Raw genomic sequence first — 16,884 nt, forward strand, 5'->3', positions numbered from 1 at the left:
TGTTATCCTCGGCATGTGTGTGGAGCAGGCCTACTTAATCCTCCTCAGTCGGGCTTTAATAGCTGTTGCGGTCCTTCTGATACTTTTCATCTACAGTGCCCGATAGTTGGGATCGCAGCTTGTAGAGAGAGGCGAGAGTCTAAACGTTCGCTCTTCGTTTTAAGAGAGGTGGTTTTCGGACGTTTAGTCTCGTCAAATAAGTGTAAGCCCTACGCTTTTAACTCTTGCAACCTGCGTAGCATGTGGGTACATTTGCTACGTCACTCCAAGATGAACTTTTGTCTCGGATATTTGCCAGTCATCCTCCAAGGGAGGCACTCGGTCTGGATGAACGATCGACGTCTTCGGTGGGTGCCTAGCTGCTGTTCTCCATTGCCATCATGCCCCTTTCAAACGCTTTTCCTGTGTAGGTTGTTTACTTGGTCATGCCATTATTTTAGGCCAGCAGTTATTAGATATGCATTTTCTAAGTGCAAGTATACGTAGTTAATAGTCGGAACTGAACTTTACATTTGCTCTATTATACGAGATTCACTGAACGAGTGCCTGATGACTTGCAGAGGCGCCGCTAGATTTTTTTTAGAGGGAGTCATACGCGGAGGCTCATATAAAACTGGCATTCAAGCTATAACGGGGGATCATAAAGTATGTATGTTCCGCTGAAAGCTCAAGCCAGACTCTGCTCGATGTCCTCTTGCACCCTCGAAACATGTTTTCATGTGGCTTCTGTCTGCCATACACACTCTAACCTCAAGTGCCAAGAATGAGACAGTCCATCATTGATGTAAAACAGGATTACAATATATCCAGCTAGTGGATGAAATACACAACTAGAAAACATGACCCAGCTTCCCTGCTTGTTTTTGTGAGCCTAGGTGACTATTTGATTTCCCTGATCCTCCTTTTCAGGTCTCACTTGCAAAATATATTATTGTATGCAACAAGGGGCTTGCAGCCCACCTATTGGTTAACATTCATTGCCTTCGTTGTTGCTCTTATCTGCTGCCTTTTAATTTAGCTATCAGGTGCTGGCTTCACTTCTTTAGGCTAGAGCATGGGCCACATACTGATTGCTTCAGTTGACTACTGGCCTTCTGCTGCTATTGAGGTACTGCTTTACAATTTTCTTCCTTGTCATTCTTGTTTTAACCTCTTTCAATTTGTGGCTATGTTTTACTATGCCACTCACTTCAGATAAGCCCTTTTCTCGTTTGAAACAACATGCCCATACTTTTCTAATTCCTGGAAAACAGTTCCCCGTACTTGTTGAGAAAAGATAACCGCCCGGGATGGTTAATTCCGTTAGCAAAATGCTTCAGCTACAATAAAAGGCAGGGGGTCTCCTCTGCTGTAAAACTAAGGGAGAGGCAGACAACTAGACAGGTCGTCTTGCCAGGGTCCCTGCTTGCGTGAAACTAAATGTAAGTTTGCGCAACTGGTCAATCTGCAAAGGTAAAGACTGCTCAGAGCCCACTGAGCTGTGAAGTGTGTGTACAGCCTGGGTATTTCCAAAATATATATTTTGGAAGCATTTTTTTTTATTTTGCACTTTTTGTAGTATCCTATTTTATACTGTGTGTAATTCAAGTTTAAAATAATGAATTGTATAGTCACATTGCTCTCTGTCAGACTGAGACCTCTTGGCACTAAATATACAGAAGTCGCTATTCTCCTCTGCTCCAACCAGGATTCAATTGTGTTTTTAAAGTACAATGGTGTAATGTCCACTGCTTAACTTAATATGTGGTGCGTTATTTTATATGTAGTTACCTGAAGGTGAACGGACAAAAAAAGTTAGGGAATAATTTAATTTACCCATTCCTTTGACCCTGCCCCCATGCTCACTCACCACACCACTGTTGCGCACAGCATCCCATTTCCCATACTTTTCCTAATATACTTCAACCACTGGATTTATAAAGCGTGGCTAATCACCTGATGGGGGATCCAGGCGGTTGCAGGTCCAGGAGGCTTATTCGAACAGCCAGGACTTGAGGGCCGTTTAGAATTCCGGAGGTGAAGTCATGGTCCAGAGGTGCGTGGGGAGGCTGTTCCAGGTTTTTAGGTTTTGCCTGGGGCACGGAGCGTTTGCTCCGCCCCCAGGAGAAATCTCTAGATTTCAGTAAGGACACTTGAATACGCCCCTCTGTTCCATTGGCTAGCTCCATAAATGGAGGCTAGCCATTGGAACAGAGATCTGTCCGTCAAGGCCGGACCAGATTCGGGGGCGTTCCCGAGATTTTTTCCCACTCCACCCTTTTTGCCTCGTCATCGGGTGGGGGGCGGGGTTTCTTTTTTTTTTGTTGTCCGTCTTTGTTTTGGCCATTCTGCAGCCGGAGGATGTCCAGGTGAGTGCTGGTTTTATCAAGGCTTTCCATACTGGACACGAGAACTACGAATCGGAGTCCAGGTGAGTGCTTTGTTTTTTTCTTGTTCTTGCCGTATGTCTTCCCCCCCCCCCCCCCCCCCCGCTCTCCTTGCCTGTCCGTGTGTTTGTCTCTTTAATCGCTGTTAGTCCTATTTCTATGCGCACGGTACGACCCAGGTTGAACGAATGGAGCTACCGTACGAATTGCTTTCACTATATCTACCACACGGATGACATCGCTGTCGCTTCCCTTTTGGTACACCATTTAGAGAGAAACGTTAGCCTCTAGTTCACCAAAACTCTGTTTTAGACTCCTTAAACCCCATCAATCCAATGCATGTACACATTCCTATATAAAGAGCATTGGTGGAGTCTTTCTTCAGTCTCTATGGTCGCTCTGAGCATGGCTCGTGTACAGAACAATAACGTCCGCCCGACGCATTTCCGGTGGGGGTGAGTTACAGACGTTCTGGTTGCCTTATTACATTCTTCGTATTCGACCCTCCTGGAACCACTGAGCACCAGGGTACACGTTTCCGGCCGGACCAATGAGAACTACGAATCGGAGTCCAGGTGAGTGCTTTGTTTTTTTCTTGTTCTTGCCGTATGTCTTCCCGCCCCCTCCCGCTCTCCGTGCCTGTCCGTGTGTTTGTTCCCGCTCCCCCCCGCTCCCCAAGGTCCTGCGAGGCTCCCGTGTCGCGGTGGAGCCCCGCCTGCTTGGAAGGCTGCAGGGAGAAGAAGCGGCCGAGGAGAGGAGCGAAGTCCCCAAGGAGAACGCCCGGTGAGTGATATGGGCTACCGGGGGAGCTCTGGTGACGCTGGGGGTCCTGCGAGAGGCACAGTGTTGGCAGGCAAGGTGAGCGGCACCGTCTGGTCAGAGGGCCGCTCCCACAGGAGGCCCATTTTCTTCCTGAGTCCCCCGAGCGGGACTCCATCGTAACGGCAGCAGACGAGTGGCCCTGTGGCAGCGGGCCGCCCGCTCCGCCAACGTGGGGCATTGTTTGTTTTAAGAGCCTAGTGACAGGCTCCGGGGGCAGGGCACCTTGGTGATGTCGAGCCCCCAGAGGGGGGGCTCCAACGACGGCCGCATTTTTGTTAAGAACCTGCTTTGACTTGTAACTGGGGTGATTGTTTGGGTTCTAGTGCTACAGATCACTGTGGGCCTGATTCCCGTGCTTGTGTTGTGGATGATTACCTGGCTGGTTCTGCGGCTTGCTGTTAGCATGTTTGCTAGGTTGGTTCTTAAAGGGAATTTAGGTGGATTCTCTGCATTGAATGTGGTTTTATGACAATGGCTTGGCTGGGTTCTAGATTTTGACCTTATGATTTCTTTGCAGGATATGGTACATGTCCTTAACATGATTTATTAACTAAGTGTCCTGTTTTGCAATGATTTCACTGATGGGTCTGGTGTTGTCCTCTGCTTTGTGTCCATCTCATTGTGTGTCCTTCTAAGGTATTCTGGAATGTGAAGTGTGGTGTCAGGTGTGTCTGTGCCGTTCTGCCCTCCGTTACAATCATCCCCCCCCCCCCCCCCCTCGATTTTGGGTCCTTCTGCCCTCCGTCTGCCTAGTGTTTTGTGCCGTTCTGCCTACCCTTAGAATCATCCCCCCCTCGTTTTTGTGTCTGTCTGCCTCGTGATTTGTGCCGTTCTGCCCTCCGTTAGAATCAGCCCCCCCTCGTTTTTGTGTCCTCCTTCCCTCTGTCTGCCTGGTGTTTTGTGCCAATCTGCCCTCAGTTATAATTGTTTCCCCTCGTTTTTGTGCCGTTCTGCCCTCCGTTAGAATCACCCCCCCCCCCCTCGTTTTTGTGTCCCTTCTTCCCTCTGTCTGCCTGGTGTTTTGTGCCGTTCTGCCCTCTGTTACAATCATCCCCCCCTCTTTTTTGTGTCCTTCTGCCCTCTGTCTGCCTCGTGATTTGTGCCGTTCTGCCCTCCGTTACAATCACCCCCCTCGTTTTTGTGTGCTTCTGCCCTCTGTCTGCCTAGTTTTTTGTGCCAATCTGCCCTCGGTTATAATTGTTTCCCCTCGTTTTTGTGTCCTTCTATAAAAGGCAGTTTAAGCAGATAAATGTATCTGTTGATCTCTCTCTCCCTCCCTGCATATCCCCCCCCCCCCCCCCCCAAGCACGTCAGGCAGGGGGTTCGGCGCCCAGCAGCACACAGCTTAAGCCCCGCAACCAACCCCCTCCTTTTTTTTTTCTCTCTTCAGTTTTGTGGCTCTAACTAACGCAATTCTGCAAGGGGCCACACTTGGGGTGGATCTGCAGGTCACCGAAGTGGCAGAAAATCAATATAAGCAGCCTGCCCTTTCCCAGCCTGTCCTCTCCCAGCCCGTCCTCTCCCAGCCTGTCCTCTCCCAGCCTGTCCTCTCCCAGCCTGTCCTCTCCCAGCCTGTCCTCTCCCAGCCTGTCCTCTCCCAGCCTGTCCTCTCCCAGCCTGTCCTGTCCTCTCCCAGCCTGTCCTCTCCCAGCCTGTCCTCTCCCAGCCTGCCCTTTCCCAGCCTGTCCTCTCCCAGCCTGTCCTCTCCCAGCCTGCCCTTTCCCAGCCTGTCCTCTCCCAGCCTGTCCTCTCCCAGCCTGTCCTCTCCCAGCCTGCCCTCTCCCAGCCTGCCCTCTCCCAGCCTGCCCTCTCCCAGCCTGCCCTCTCCCAGCCTGCCCTCTCCCAGCCTGCCCTCTCCCAGCCTGCCCTCTCCCAGCCTGCCCTCTCCCAGCCTGCCCTCTCCCAGCCTGCCCTCTCCCAGCCTGCCCTCTCCCAACCTGCCCTCTCCCAACCTGCCCTCTCCCAACCTGCCCTCTCCCAACCTGCCCTCTCCCAGCCCTCTCCCAGCCTGTCCCCTCCCTGCCCTCTCCCAGCCTGTCCTCTCCCTGCCCTCTCCTAGCCTGTCCTCTCCCTGCCTGTTGTCGTGTCCAGGCAGCAGCGTGCACTGCGTCCCTGAAGTAACAGCCCTAAAGCAAGCAAGAACTACGCCCCCCTCCCACCAATCCCTGTTAGGTAGTGGAAACTGTCCAAACTGGGGTGCAGACAGCCCCTCTCACCTTTCGGCCTGGTACCACTGCACCAGCCGCACTACTTCCCTACTGACCGTTCTCCACTTCAGCCCCGTCTAAATTACAATTCATGCTTGTGACCCTTTTGCCTGCTTGTGCTTGTTTTCATGACCCTGTTGCCTGCTTGTGCCTCCGTGTGCCCCTGTTGCCTGCTTGTGCCTCCGTGTGCCCCTGTTGCCTGCTTGTGCCTCCGTGTGCCCCTGTTGCCTGCTTGTGCCTCCGTGTGCCCCTGTTGCCTGCTTGTGCCTCCGCGTGCCCCTGTTGCCTGCTTGTGCCGGTTTTCGTTCCCCTGTTGCCTGCTTGTGCCTCCGCGTGCCCCTGTCGCCTGCTTGTGCCTCCGTTTTCGTGTGCCCCTGCTGCCTGCTTGTGCCTCAGTTTTCGTGCCCCTGTTGCCTGCTTGTGCCTCCGTGTGCCCCTGTTGCCTGCTTGTACCTCCGTGTGCCCCTGTTGCCTGCTTGTGCCTCCGTGTGCCCCTGTTGCCTGCTTGTACCTCCGTGTGCCCCTGTTGCCTGCTTGTGCCTCTGTGTGCCCCTGTTGCCTGCTTGTGCTTCTGTGTGCCCCTGTTGCCTGCTTGTGCCTCTGTGTGCCCCTGTTGCCTGCTTGTGCCTCCGTGTGCCCCTGTTGCCTGCTTGTGCCTCCGTTTTCGTGCCCCTGTTGCCTGCTTGTGCCTCCGTGTGCCCCTGTTGCCTGCTTGTGCTGTGTGGGTGTGTGTGGAGGGCTCTGTTTGTGTGGGAAGCTTTGTGTGGCTGTGTGTGTGGGAAGCTTTGTGTGGCTGTGTGTGTGGGGGGCTCTGTGTGGCTGTGTGTGTGGGGGGCTCTGTGTGGGTGTGTGTGTGGGGGGGGCTCTGTGTGTGTTTGTGTGTGTCATTTGCGAGAGATAAAGCTAGTGGCATTGTAAATGACAATGCCATTTATTTATGTTAAAAAAAACATAAATAAAAATAATGTCAAGAGCAATGCCAATAGCTCTAACTTTAACAAAGGCAAAACCATTGCATTGTAAATGCTTGTTTCCTCATTTGATTCTGGTGAGACACCAAGTCCTTTGTCATAGTAACTGACACTTGGATTACATTGTATTTTTTTAGATTTGATATCCCCAGTAGCTGAAGCTCCTCAGTACAGTGTTCTTACATTTTGAAATGCAGTGAGTTTCCTTATTTTGCTCGCAATATTTTCACCACATATGTCAAAGGGATCTCAGTGTTACTTTTATTTTCATTTACCTTACATTAGACCAATCTACAGCATGTTCTATTGACCTCGCATTATATCTCCCCCCACTTCACAGTGGTTTTGCTTGACAATTCCTGCCTTGGCTTATTACTTATCACCACAAGTTTTTGTCTCTATGCTGTCTGGTTTTCACAGCTTGGTGAGCACTACCTGGGTTTGACTATTAGTAGGCACATTAGGATCATTGTTTTATCGCCTTCACTTGGCCATTGTATTGGTGCGAATACTGTAACCGTAATTAGATATCATGATTAATTCACAGTGACGCTTTTCTTCTAGCATGTTTCTTGTTTCATTATTAGTGCCCCTTAAGAAGGGAGATCCTCCCGAAATGCATTGGGCCTTACAAAGAAGATTTGAATATTAATGTTCATGAAAATATACAGAAAGTCTTTCTCTTTATGTTTTCTCTTGATTTATTGAAATGTAAGAAACACACATGTGGTTTCCTTGTATTGACAACATTATTTGTAATATTCATGATGTTTTCAACAATGAAATGAAATGAATATGAATTGCATCATTGAGAGATTTGATTTATTTGACTTGATGTCTATGATAAATTGTTTGAGTGTACCACATCACAATTTTTGATAATTAGTTTGCATCGAAGAACAATACTTTAATTATAGCACTGCGTCTGGCATACCAGTGGGTTTCCACTAGCTGTTGCCCATTGCTTGGGGCTGGCCGGCCATGCACCAGGCAGCACGCAACCTTTGATTTAACTTTGATATACTTTCATTGCTTAAATAGCAGAAATAGGGTGTGCACCAACTATACTACTGATCACCACCTTAAAACACTCCCATAGTGTACCTACAGAGTCAACCGATCCTGTATTGTGGGAGAAATAGTCAGTAATGGCCTCCCAAACACCCTCACAGAACACTATGTCTAGCAGGGAGTACTGCAGTCGCCATTGGAAAGGGGGAGGAGTGTAGGCCGGTAATGCCATACGAAGGAGCACAGGGGAGTGATCAGATAAGGTTCTGGGCAGGTGTCCAATCTGCACTATCCAATCATTAATATCTTGTGGGACGAACCAGAAGTCTATGCGGGACCAAGCTTGACGGGCATAGAAGTGGCACCTGCCCTCTTTGACAAGGATGCCGTAACCCCCAGATGTCTTTAAGCCCCAGTGTCAACATACTGTCATGCAGTGCTGCAGCTTCCTTCTTAGGAGTCGGTTCTGTCATAGACATTCTGTGCATGGAGTGGTCCAGTGTCACATTAATATGAACCCCACATTAAACAGTGGAAGGGGGTAATTTGTAAAGTTTCCCCCATAGTGCGTCATAAAAAGCGGGATCGTCAATAATACGGCCATAAACATTCACTATTACCATTAACGTGCTGAAAAGTGTCCCATGCACTATTATATATCCCCAATCCACATCTTCCTCCACAGAAATTGGTACAAAGGGGGTCCCTTTTTTAATCGGAACCCTTACCCCGTGCATAGAAGGAATAGGACGCAGCTAGCTTTACCCCAGCCCATCTGGTGGCAACAGTAGACCCCGCCTGCTTGTTGAGATGTGTCTCCTGCAGTAGGGCAATCTGGATATGGTGATGATAGGATAGCACCTGACATACTTTTTTCTGATTATTGAGCCCCCTTACATTCCAACTAAGCCAGGATATCGTTTTACCATTGGCATTAGTCATAATCTGCCCTTGTGTTGTATATGTTTGTGATAGCACCTATAAAGTGTCCCTGTACCTGTCATGCTATAACCACATACTGCTGCCAGTGCACGATCCATAACACATTGTTCCCTAACAACCCTTCCCTTCCACTCCAGCGGTTGAAACCCACTGTGACAATCCCTTTTACAACAAAAAATAAAAAAAACCATAACATGTTGCATAGCTGACAAAGCATACAATAAGGATTTGCTGATAGGACACGCTACCGTGTCCGGGTTGCAATGTTTTCTAACAGAGGAAACAACTTTGTGGGGATTTCCCATATAGTGAGGTGCTAGGAAGCCGGTGGCACCCTGCGAAAGTCGGGGTGGGTCGAGATATAGAGTGATCGGCTTTTCAGTCCAGGTCTCATGGTGAATAAAGCGGCTCCAGTCATAAGAAAACTTTTGTAACAGCCCTCATATCTTGGCTAAGAGCCCAATAGTTTCCAGAATAGAACCAAGAAGAGCAATTCGGGTGAAAGGACAAGGCATCTGCATTAGAACACCATCTATATCTATACTAATATAATAAAGAGAGAGCCCAAACCTTTGAGGCGGGTAATCTCAGGAACCACAGCACCAATCACACCACCCAATACAGCGTTGGAAAGGGCAGTTGCAGCAGAAGGATATAGGCGATGCAGACGCCCACCATATACATTTAAAAAGTAAAAGATCCATGCCAGCAAAGTAGTCCCTTGTGGGCGTGTCTGCGTTGTGCTGTGGGCGTGTGCTGGGGGCATGACAAACGCTAGGGGTGTGACAAACGCTGGGGGCGTGTGGTACGTTCCGCCCTTCATGCCATGTCTCATATCGTGTGCTAATCCCACCCTGCTCCCTTTAAATACCCCTGCACCCCATAATCATAACCCACCCATACTCCTTAAAATTCCCCAACACCCTTAAACACTAACCCATCTTAACCCTATAAATATTCCCTGTACCCCAAAACCCAAACCTATCCCCTAAAAATACCCCTGTACCCCAAAACCCAAACCTAGCCCTGAACCCTAAAAATACCACTGTACCCCAAAACCCAAACCTAGCACTGAACCCTAAAATACCCCTGGGTATGAATTGCTGCCGGCCAGTAGTATATTGTTTTGTAGGATTTCGTTTTGATATCATTTCTTATCTGTGACAGGCCTGTGATACGCTCCCATTCACAGTGCACTGCTGATGCACTTAAGAGTGCGCGTTCAGTAGTGTGTGAACTCTAGTTTCCCTACTTTATATTTCCTTGCAATATTATATAGCGCAAACTCGACAACATGGCATGAGCACAATTTACATTACAGAAGAACACATTCATTTGTGGTAGGCACGGGGAGACAAAGCGATTTGCCTGGAATCACAGGATGTTGAGCTGATGCAGAGATTCGAACGTAGCTCCCTAGCTCTAAAGTTCGCAATTCTAGAACTTGTGGCGGGAGGTGTGTCTAAAAGTGTATGTCGGTGCTGGCCATCAGAGAGAGAGACCTGTGCATGTGGGTAAACACCCATTATTCCCCAACTTTCTTTCCGCATACCAGCACTCCGCATACTTAAATTACGAAAGCACCATGACTCCGCAATAGCCATTATAACGCATAACATTACATTTTATATGCTTTTACCACGCATACATTTACAACGAAATTCGTTGTAAATGCATGAATGGTAAAAGCATGTTTTTTTTTTAATGTTTGGATACGGTAAGTATGGGTATAGGGGTATATATGTTTTGGGGTACTGAGGTATATGTTTTGGGGTGTTTGGGTATTTTAAGGGTTCAGGTATAGTTTTGGGTTATGTGGTACAGGGGAAGTTTTAGGGTTTAGGGATAGATATGGGGGTACAGGGGTATTTTTAGGGTTCCGGCCTAGGTTTGGGTTTTGGGGTATAGGGGTATTTTTAGGGTTCAGGGCTAGGTTTTGGTTTTGGGGTACAGGGGTATTTTAATGGTTCAGGGCTAGGTTTGGGGTACAGTGGTATTTTTAGGGTTCAGGGCTAGGTTTGGGTTTTGGGGTACAGGGGTATTTTAGGGTTCAAAGGTAGGTTTGGGTTTTGGGGTACAGGGTTATTTTTAGGGTTCAGGGCTAGGTTTGGGTTTTGGGGTACACTGGTATTTTTAGGGTTCAGGGGTAGGTTTGGGTTTTGGGGTACATGGCTATTTTAAGGGTTCAGGGCTAGGTTTGGGTTTTGGGGTACATGGCTATTTTAAGGGTTCAGGGCTAGGTTTGGGTTTTGGGGTACAGGGGTATATTAGGGTTCAGGTGTAGGTTTTGGTTTTTAGGTACAGGGGTATTTATAAGGTTCAGGGGTAGGTTTGGGTTTTGAGGTATAGGGGTATTTATAGGGTTCGGGCTAGGTTTGGGTTTTGGGGTACAGGGGTATTTTTAGGGTTTAGGGATAGGTTTGTGTTTTGGGGTACAGGGGTATTTTAAGGGTTCAGGGCTAGGTTTGGGTTTTGGGGTACAGGGGTATTTTAGGGTTCTGGGGTAGGTTTGGGTTTTGGGGTACAGGGGTACTTTAAGGGTTCAGGGCTAGGTTTGGGGTACAGGGGTATTTTAGGGTTCAGGGCTAGGTTTGGGTTTTGGGGTACAGGGGTATTTTAATGGTTCAGGGCTAGGTTTGGGGTACAGTGGTATTTTTAGGGTTCAGGGCTAGGTTTGGGTTTTGGGGTACAGGGGTATTTTAGGGTTCAAAGGTAGGTTTGGGTTTTGTGGTGCAGGGTTATTTTTAGGGTTCAGGGCTAGGTTTGGGTTTTGGGGTACACAGGTATTTTTAGGGTTCAGGGGTAAGTTTGGGTTTTGGGGTACATGGCTATTTTAAGGGTTCAGGGCTAGGTTTGGGTTTTGGGGTACAGGGGTATATTAGGGTTCAGGTGTAGGTTTTGGTTTTTAGGTACAGGGGTATTTATAAGGTTCAGGGGTAGGTTTGGGTTTTGAGGTATAGGGGTATTTATAGGGTTCGGGCTAGGTTTGGGTTTTGGGGTACAGGGGTATTTTTAGGGTTTAGGGATAGGTTTGTGTTTTGGGGTACAGGGGTATTTTAAGGGTTCAGGGCTAGGTTTGGGTTTTGGGGTACAGGGGTATTTTAGGGTTCTGGGGTAGGTTTGGGTTTTAGGGTACAGGGGTATTGTAGGGTTCAGGGCTAGGTTTGGGTTTTGGGGTACAGGGGTATTTTTTGGGTTTAGGGATAGGTTTGGGTTTTGGGATACAGGGTTTATTTATAGGGTTAAGATGGGTTAGTGTTTAAGGGTGTTGGGCTATTTTAAGGAGTAAGGGTGGGTTATGATTATGGGGTGCAGGGGTATTTCAAGGGAGCGGGGTGGGATTAGCACACGATATGAGACATGGCATGAAGGGCGGAGCGTACCACACGCCCCCAGCGTTTGTCACGCCCCCAGCGTTTGTCACGCCCACAGCACAACGCAGACACGCCCACAAGGGACTACTTTGCTGGCACGGGTCTTTTACCTTTTAAATGTATATGGTGGGCTTATGCATAGCCTATGTCCTTCTGCTGCATCTGCCCTTTCCAATGCTGTATTGGGTGTTGTGATTGGGACTGTGGTTCCTGAGATTACCCTCCTCAAAGGTTTGGGCTCTCTTTATTATATTAGTATAGATAGTTCAGGCTGCCCTTTTCTCTAGCCAGACGTAGCGCAGTGTCCCGAGCACTATAGTTTAGCAGTCTGGCTATGATCGGTCAGGGCGGCGCTCCTGGGACAGGCCGGGCAGCTAAGGAGCGGTGAGCTCGTTCAACAATGAGCACTTCCGAAAAGTGTTCCGCTCCCAAAAGAGAGGTAAGTAGCGTTTCAACATAGAGTTCCATAGGCCCGGTGTTGGTCGTCTCCGAAATGCCAGTTATTTGCAGATTGTTCCTTCAGAACCGGGCCTTAATGTCTTCATTTTTACCTTTGATGACCTTCAATAGCTTTTCCATACTTGCACAGGAAGTGCTGACTGCTGCAACTCGGTCCTCTGCAGTAGAGAGGCGCTGCACGGCCTCAGCGATCTGCGCACCATGTTTATCCAGCTTCGACGCCATTGTGTCCATGCGCAGGTTCAGGTGATCAATTTTTGCGTCAATGGTGTGAAGGCTCTATTGCATTGTCATCATCAGATGCTCCAGCTTCGCGCCAGAGCCAAGCTCAGGATCTGTCTCCGTGTCGGATGCGTTTGGAGAATGAGATTTAGGGTTTTTCTTAGATTCGAAGTTCAGTTTCCTTGTTGTTTATCTGTTCGCCCCATGATGAGCTGAGGGGGCCGGCCAGCACACACCGCGAAGGCAGGCGCAACCAGGCATGTGCAACCAAACTGCAGTGGAATGTGATGGCGGATGTGAGCACTAGCCTGATCGAGATCCAGTGGCAGCAGGGTGATACAGTAGGTAAAGCAGACAAATCAACTTACTGATTCCAGGTACAGTGCTCCCAGACACACATAGCTGGACCCTCTCGAAGTAAAAATGGCCTAAGGACGATCTAGTAGCATCAGCGTAATGTGGGCACCAGGGAAATGCACACTCTGAAATATATGACACTGAAGTATGGGTGGCCTGCAAGAATCCCGATGTCAGCAAGGCTCACACTGCACAGAGGAGCGCCACCGCACCGCCAACAAGGACATGTACCTCACAGCTTTTCACCACATAATGGAGCACTTAAGTGAACAAAGCGCGCCCTGCGCCAATTACATTAATCACCCAGATCAGGCCGCGCGGCGGGCGCCCCAGTAAATTAAAGAAAATGCTCGCAGACTTTTGGAGGAGTGACCGCAGTGCGTGATCAAAGCACAGGTCCCAAACAGGGCGATATTATCCGGCCAAAGAACAATTAAGATAATGGAAAGTGCTGACTCCACTGATAACGGCCCCAGGGACTTGCGGCAGCAGAAAGCAGATATGGCGGTGAAAGGAGCAAGCCCCCGCAGCGCGGAATCCGGCACGCTACAGAAGCAGGAACAGCAGCCGCAGTCGGGAGGGTGGGCAATGCAGCGGCAATTCGTGGAGCAGATTGGGCCCTCCGGCCGGCAGCAGAGTCACTCCGTCCCAAGCCAGGGATCGTGATTACTCACCGTAGCAGTCGGGCGCGGAGCTGTGGGGCGGGCAGTCTATCTTCACGGTGCAGCCTGCAGTCTCCAGGGGTCCACCAGTGTCACAGGAGCCGGTGGCGATAAAAACGACCTGGACGTCACCCCGCAGTGCTACAGGAGGTGCCTCGTCTCACAGCATTGCTCCTCCTTATGCGACCCCGGGGCAGCAACAGCACAGCAGGTAGGCCGTTGGGGAGTACACAGCAGAGCCGCCATTTCAGGCCAACACTTCACAGAAGGCAAATGCGCGGCCACGGGTAGGCAATCCACAGTCAGGAGGTGTCAAAATAATCCGTACAGGGTAAGAATTATAAATCTGTGCCTGGAAGCTCTGGATGGCTCCAGTTAAGCTGGATAATGGGCGGATTAGTATCTCAACCGGCAGAGCAGCACTAAAATGCGGCCATCTTGCTCCGGGCTCTCTAGCCAGCTGAAGGGCAGAGTCCTAATTAGCACTTCTGTCTCCACAGTGTCGTCACTGAAGGGGTAAGCCTCCGATTTCACCCAGTTCACCCGGAGACCCGATACTTTTTCAAAGCCTCTGAGTGTGTCCCTTATGGTAGTGAGAATATCGTGCAGGTCTCGGACATATTGCAATAGGTCATCCACATATAAGGGGACTATGTGCACTCCTTCTCCCAATTGGATGCCCCATCTCTCCCTATCACTGCGGAATAACATTACTAGTGGTTCCATAGCAAGAGAGAAATGTTGCGGAGATAATGGGCATCCCTGTCGTGTGCCCCGTTTCTATTGAATGCCATCCGATATGAGCCTGCCTGTTTGAAGTCTGACTGAGGGGCTGCGATTAAAATAATTGAACCATTTGCAGGTAACGGTCTCCCAATCCGTATTTGTGTAATACTTTCTATAGGTAGAGCTACTCCAAGGAGTCAAAATCCTTTTCCAGAACTAGTACAAGGCATCCAGATCGTGGCCAGTGTTTTAGTGCATATTTTTGTACTTTGAATAATCTGCGTATATTAAGTGGTGTGTTTCTGGTAGGAACAAAGCCATTCTGGTCTGGGTGTACCAATGTTCTTACCAGTGGAGCGAGTCGGGCCACCACAATGGAGGCAAATATTTTATAATCTGTGTTTAAGAGGGCTAGTGGTCGGTAAGAGCAGAGGGATTCTACGGAGCGAGATCAGCTTTGCCTCATGTTGTGTGTCAGAAAAGGTGGAGTCCTCTATAGCGGCTTCATACACCTTTAGTAACTGAGGTGCCAGTGTCTGCGCAGAGGCTTTTTAGAATTCTGCGGTAGGACATCCGGCCCTGTGTCTTACTGTTTGATAACAAAGATATGCTCGCCCTGACTTCCACCAAAAGGAGAGGATCATTCAATTCCAATCCTTGCTCTTGTGTGGGGCATGGTAGATCTACATCTTCAAGATAGCCGCAGATGTCCACTGAGCTGGGCAGTGTGTGTGATTTATATAGCAAGGTGTAGTGAGTGGTGAAAGCATGGTGTATTTTCTGCTGTGTATACACTGTGGTGCCCTGCTCTGTGCGTATTGATGCTACTGGGGATGTGTTTACATCTTGGCGTATTAGCCAGGCTAGGAGTCTGCCCGCCTTGTTTTGTTGTATGGTGCGTCCTTGCTGAGTTTGCTGAGTAGTTAAGGCACCTAAGCTGTTCTAATAATTGCGCTTGTTCCTCCCTATCACGTGTCAGTCATCTGTCAGAGCCCTCAATCTCTTCTTGTTCATGTGACACCAACTTCCTCTCTATGGCAGTGAGATCTTTCTCCAGCTGAACCCGCATACCGGCTTGTGTGCCCAGGCACTGCCCCCTGCTGACTACCTTAAAGGCATCCCATTCAATTAGGGGGTCAAGGCTGTGCCCGCATTAACTTCGAAGTATTGTGCTACACTTGCGGCCAGAAGATCTCGGATTGACGCATCAAGTATGGTGTCAGGCTGTAGTCACCAAGTCTGCATCGGGGGTGTGCCGCTTACCCAATCCAATTCTAGTATATGTGGGTTGTCATCTGAGTGCATCCTACCTAGGTATTGTGATGCTGTGACATTAGGTAGTAGGTCATGTGAGAGCATGAAACGGTCCAATCATACATGGAGTCCATGGGCCCCTGAGTAGAAGGAGTATACCCTATCATATGGGTTACTGTACCTCCATATGTCTGTTAAGTGCCATTGTGTTACCCATCCCAGCTGAACCTCTTAACAGTACCGAGATTCAAGAGGAAAAGTATGGGAGGGTTGAGATTCTCAGTGACAGGACCCCAGGTATGGAAATCACTTCCATTTGAAATTGGACTGAAGCAAACTATATGAACTTCAGGAAGTAATTAAAAACCTGGCTGTTCATCCAAGCTTACAGCCAATCACCTGAGCTGTTGCTAACCTCTGTACCCCAGCACCAAGAAGCCTAAAGTGAACGTGCACTTTATAAGTCTGTTATAACGTAACAGATACCTAAAGAACTGTGTACGGTGTATATCGTACTCTTCCTGCAGGTCTTGAAAGGACCTTAAATGTTCCACTGTGCAGTACATCCCCCCGTGTTGAAATGCCTATGACATCCCAGGCCGTGAATGCCTTCAGGACCTCTGCCTGCGGAAGTCAGGTGCTTTGCCACATCAGGGTATCCAATGTGAGGTGATCGGCCTACCCCACTGTCTCAAAGCTGTATTCCATATCTCCAATACCGCTCGGGTGGCAGAAGGAAGAGCCGCAGAGACCCTCCATCTACAGAGCAGGTGGGGAAGATCTCGGCCATTCAACAGACAGCCCCGTGACCCACATATGCAGGGTCCCCATAGCCCCCGAACCTCACCTCATTCACAACCAACCGATGCACAGCACAGTTATATAGGAGCACATCTGGGGTGGACATCTCTCCCCCCCGGCCCCCTAGCATCGATCGGACTTGTGCATTAACCTTACTGAAGAAGATTTTATCGATGGGGAATGGGTAGTTTTGCAGCTTGTAAAGCAGACGCAGGAGGTCCACGATTTAAAAAATGGCTAAGCACCCCAAAAGGGAAAGGGGCAGAGTGGATCAGAACTTCACGTTCTGTCCAAGGGCAACCAATTTAGGCGATAGGTTGCCTTTAAAGGAGCGGGTCGCGTCACTGGTGACTAAAACCCCTAAGTACTTAAAACCTAGAGGGAGGATCGGTATCCCAGCAGCCCATGGCATTTCCACTGGACAAGGATAAATTGCATATTTTTGGGGATTCATCCAAGGAATGGAGTAGGAACCTAAAACTTTCAGAATCTGTAGCACCCATGGGCCTTAGACCCCCTGATTGTTCAAGAATAAAAGGACGTCATTGGTGTACAACAGGATTCTGTCACTCACCCCCTCAGACTACTGAAAACCCCTGATAAGTGCATCAACCCTAATCCATGCAGCGAAGGGCTCAATCACCAAAGTAAAAGTAAGGTTAACAAGGGACAATCTGGCCGGGTGCCCCTCGCCACTGGAAACCACTCCG

At 49.1% G+C, this 16,884-nt stretch overlaps 1 protein-coding gene across 2 annotated transcripts in view; it reads left to right on the forward strand.

Moving 5' to 3' along the window:
- CEP350 (centrosomal protein 350) overlaps window positions 1–16,884 on the forward strand; it is a 1,459,870-nt gene that overhangs the window by 13,301 nt on the left and 1,429,685 nt on the right. The gene's annotated exons all lie outside the window — the stretch shown is intronic.

The sequence above is a fragment of the Lissotriton vulgaris genome, chromosome 1_1 (assembly GCF_964263255.1).
Source record: "Lissotriton vulgaris chromosome 1_1, aLisVul1.2, whole genome shotgun sequence".
Classification (NCBI taxonomy): Eukaryota; Metazoa; Chordata; class Amphibia; order Caudata; family Salamandridae; genus Lissotriton; species Lissotriton vulgaris.